The sequence below is a fragment of the Oratosquilla oratoria genome, chromosome 34 (assembly GCF_046742065.1).
Source record: "Oratosquilla oratoria isolate Oo_2021 chromosome 34, ASM4674206v1, whole genome shotgun sequence".
NCBI classification, from domain to species: Eukaryota; Metazoa; Arthropoda; class Malacostraca; order Stomatopoda; family Squillidae; genus Oratosquilla; species Oratosquilla oratoria.
The window spans coordinates 19,929,342-19,934,341 of record NC_134810.1 but is presented as its reverse complement, the minus strand read 5'-3'; positions in this window follow the sequence as shown (position 1 = coordinate 19,934,341).

Below are 5,000 nucleotides of genomic sequence, written 5' to 3'. Positions count from 1 at the left end.
CATTGCACCAGGATTCAGGAATGCTTTCTTGACGTAAGCACTGAGTGTACAACTGAGCAAACTTAATAACGAGTATGAACTTTTCTTGCGTCTTTTAAAAGATCTCTCGATATACCACCTTCCCCAGGTGTTTTTCCTCGTTTTCATATTTTTCAGAGCAAATCCTGCCTCTCTGAGTGAAATATCAGCCGATTCTCCGTTGTCCAGCAGACCCAGGAGACTCCTGGAACAAAGCCCCGGCCGCCCAAAGGTCCCTCGCGGGGCGTAGGCGGCGGCCCAGAAGACAGAGGACCTGCACCGATTGTCTCGATTATTCAGTGCATGATGGGTAATGGATGATGTATCATGCACACACACACAGGCACAACAAAGCTCTCGACCTGTTTAGTCTTCCTTTGAGAAACCTGAAGGGGAGGGCTTTGGTTGTGAAGGTGGAGGTCGTTAACATATTGTGTCTTGGAGGGCGGGGAGGGGAAGGGGAGATGGGAAAGTGTGGGGGGAGTCCTCAGCTCGGCTTTGAGTAGATTGGACTGTGGGTGTGCACGAGGTACATAGTAGGTGTTAAGCATTGTAAACTTCCTACATCTCGTTTTTCCATAAAGAGTTTATGAGGTGATATATTTAGGGAACAAAACAACGTGGCACATCTAGTGACTAGGTAACGTGAATTGACCCACACAGTCGACGGTCAGACAGTAACACTGTTATGTAACACGTGGACACATGAGTAGGCACGTACTGCAAGCAGTCAGGATTGCTGTACCAGGTTTTTGTGTCCGCATGTCCGTGCACTAAATCCGGCGAGGGTTGTCCACGTTCCCGGGCCCTTTCTTCTTGTCCACCCCCTGGAGGATTTAGAGACTGAGTATGAGGCTTATCCTTGAGGTCTTAGTGACAGGGTCTCAAGTCTTCGCGGTCCACGCGGGTCTCTGGAGCTCCTCTGAAGGGCGATGTACTACCTCTTCCCCTCGACCATCCTCCTCTTTCCTCCTTCCCCTCCGCCCACCCTCACCATGCATATCATGTGACTGCCACTTGCCCAGGCTGGTTTAGCACATAAGGCAAAGGGTACTGTTACGGTCATGACAGCGTTTCTTGGCGTAAGAGTGTTGTGTACTGGTTAGATGACTGAGCAAAAATCTCCATTCAGCACCAGTTGTTTACTTTTTTTCAATATTTGCACTTGCTGCCAAGTCCTACTCTTCCCTGTAATTTTCTTTTTATCTTTCATAAGGCGACAGAAAGGCAACACACAAACTTACGAGAAAAAAAATAATGAATAAAAAAAAAGAATTGATAAAAAAATTAATTGATCAATGAAATTAATAGAAAATAGATCAAATAGATGAATAGATAAACAAGTCAATAAACAAATAAAGTAAACAAGTAAATAGATACACGAATTACTAAGTAGGTAGATAAAGTGACCAAAGAGGGTCATTTCAGAAAGAAGACCAACTCTTCACGAGCATATTCTGTTTACTTGTAGGTACTACAGCGTCTGCTGACTTATGCATTCATGAGGTCCCGGTAAACTAATTATCAATCATTACTTCTTGACGCAGCCCGAAGGGATTTCTCCCCGTCCTCGCCTTATATGCAAAGGGGGACGGAGAGGGGGGGTCGCCGATTAAATGAAGCGGCCTTGCTGTGGATGTGCTGTGTCTTGCGACACTGCTTCTGACCCAGGGCGGTGGGCAGGGTGCAGGGATGACCCGTCATCCAGGAGGTGCTCAGATGAGAGGAAGGGTGGGAGGGGTGTGGAGGGTATTTAGGGATGAAATGGGTGGGAGTGTTTTTATGCCTTTCCCTTTTTGGCTACCTCCCTTGGAAGGGGGAAAAAGCCTTGGTATATGTATGTATGTACTTCTTGATATTTGAGAAATCAAGCAATTTGTCTTTCATCCTTTATATCACAAAACAGATTTTTAACAAACGATTTTAAATGTATTGTACAGTGAGAAACAAAAGTATCTTCCCGAGTTTGTTCGAGAATGAATTAAACATGATGAAACATTGTGAGGATTGGTATATCTGAGTAGTTGGAATTGTCGGGATTTTGTTCAGGAAATGTTCCGAAACTGCCGGAATAAAGAAATGATATTACGTTTCTAGTCGATTCTCATAATGTTTCGCCATGCTTAGTCTATCTTCGGACTATCTTTCTATGAACGTCGTAACAGCCATCTTGATGACCGCCATTTTGTTTTTCAATCACTGTAATCAGAACATGGCTTCCACCACAACCCCTAATATAGATTCCACATACTAAAACTCGATCCTTTTTTGGCGTTTACAGTATGAAAACTAATGACAGTAAAACTCCAATGTAAAACTCCGGTGGAATTGGAAAACCTGGATGTGTTACACTTAAATCCATGTACAGTAATCTGATTTTTTTTTTTTTTTTTTTTTTTTTTTTACTGCGTTGTCTCCATGTATGGACTCAAGGACTGAACGAATGTCAACAAGACTGAATGATGTTTATTTGGCTTACATCTGTCGTTCTTCTCTTATAAGGAAAACACAGACGTTTTTGTGAATCGCCTGATATTGCAAGGCTATACAGGAAAAAATCGTTGTATTGACAAAGAAATACCATATTTTCCTTAGAGGTTTTCCTGTGTTGGGGGGACAAGAACACCGTTGCCTTATTCCCCTTGGGGACGAGAGATCCATTGAAGAAGAAAATAGGCAAGAACTGGTTCACCAACAGTGTGGTTAACGAATGGAATAGACTTAATAATCATGTAGTGAACGCTGAAACATTTGGTTGTTTTGAGAGAAGATGGAATAACTTTATGTACTCGTATAAGGATGGCAGGTGGTAAAGGATATGGAACTGCCAAGTGTAGGCCTTATGGTCTCTTGCAGTCTCCTCCATTCTTATGCTCTTGAGTTCATATATCTCTTCTACGAGGACTAAAAGAGAAAATATGCTTTGATCAGGCTTCCCCACCCCCTTACACGGGGAAGCGAGGCCGTTGAATGTACTCTCACTGCCCTGCGAGGACGCGATTGGCGACGCCTCGTCCAGCAAGTGCCGGGGTCCCAGGGTGCCAACGCCTTCGACTCCGAGGTCATGGGTCTTGGCTCCGGTCAGTGCCGTCTGGCGATTATATTCATCTCAAGGAGACAAGGTGGTGTGTGTGTGTGTGTGTGTGTGTGTGTGTGTGTGTGTGTGTGTGTGTGTGTGTGTGTGTGTGTGTGTGTGTGTGTGTGTGTGTGTGTGTGTGTGTGTGCGTGCGTGTATGTGTGTACTTGTATGAGTTTATATGTTTGTGTGTATACACAAATGTTTGACCAAATATATAGGACACGAGCTACGTTCGTGATATCCTGTCTCTGCCTGAATGTGTGTTTTCACGAATTTGTGTGTGTGTGTGTGTGTGTGTGTGTGTGTGTGTGTGTGTGTGTGTGTGTGTGTGTGTGTGTGTGTGTGTGCGTGCGTTTACTTGAATATGTTTGTATGTTTGCCTTTATATTTATATTTTTTACCAAATATAATAGTAGCTACTCAGTGGTCCCGTCTATATCGGACTGTGTGTATGTGTGTGTGTGTGTTTGTGTGTGTGTGTGTGTGTGTGTGTGCGTGTGCGTGCGTGTGTGTGTGTATGTGTGTGTGTATGTGTGTGTGTGTGCGTGCTTGCGTGTGTGTATGTATATGCGTGTGTGTGTGTATGCGTGCGTGCGGTGTGTAGTCGGAAGGGCTAAGCTTTGAGGTCGCCTGCCTGTGGTTTGCGAAGGGATAAAGTGAAGTAGAGTTATTTCTGGAGGAAGGAAAAGGGTCGGTCGGCACAACGCTGCCCTGCTCAGGCGGTGTGTGTGTGTGTGGGGGGGGGGGTAGAAGGATGGGGGAGATAAACAAGTTGATGGCGGCCAAGGAAGGGGAGAGAACGGGTGGAGGGGAGTTAAGACTAGGGGGAGGGAGAGGAGGTGGGTAAAATAAGGCTCTGGAGAGAGGAGGGAAGGGAAAGAGAGAGGAAAATGAAGTGGAGAACAGGAGAGAGAGAGAGAGTAGGATGGGAAGAAAGAGAGGTGGGGAGAGAGGAAGAGGGAAAGGGAGAAATTGATTGAATTAGTGTAGGGCAGACATCTTGAAGAGAGCAAAGAGAGGAAGGAGACTTTGAGAGAAATGTGAGAAAACATGTTGGGGGAGGGGGGGAGGGAGGAGGAGGTGATGTGGAGTAAAGTGGAGATGAGGGTGGATGTGCAGTAGACGTGTATGGGGTGGAAAAGGAGATATAGGGGAGGGGTGTAAGGTGAGCATGGCCAGGGAAAAGCAATTATCATTATTTTTATTATCTATGTGTTTATCTACGAGTATTTATTTATTTTATTTATTTATTTATTTATTTATTTTATTTTATTTTTTATTTTTTATTATTATTTTTTTTAATCCGAGCTCGTTATGGGTTCAAAAGATGTCATGTCGGCAACCTTTATGCTTTGTCATTGTACCTCAGTGCAAAAAACAAGGAGAATGAATAGATGTATAGAAATGAAAAATGAAAGAACTAAAGAATGTCTTAAGAGAAGGAAGGAGGAAAAGGAGGAGAAAAATAGGGAAAAATGATGGAAAATCAGAGGGAAAAGAAATAGAAAAAAACGGAGGAAGAGAAATAAGAAGAAGAAGAAGAATAAGGGGAAGTGTGAAAAGAAACAAGAGGAAAGGACAAAAGAAAGGGGGAGGAAGAGAAGGAAGAGGAGGAAGATGAGGAGGAGGAAGAGGAGGAGGAGAAAGAAGAGGAGGAAGAAAAAGAAGAGGAAGAGGAGGAAGAGAAAGAAGAAGAGGAAGAGAAAGAAGAGGAGGAAGTGAAAAGAAGAGGAGGAAGCGGAGGAGGAGGAAGAGAAAGAAGAGGAGGAAGAGAAAGGAGAGAAAGAAGAGGAGGAAGAGGAGGAGGAGGACAATGGGAAGATTAGAACAAAGACGAGTCGGAGGAGGAAAAGGAGGAAAGGAAGAAAGGAAGAAGAAGGATTGCATGGGAGGAACAATAAAG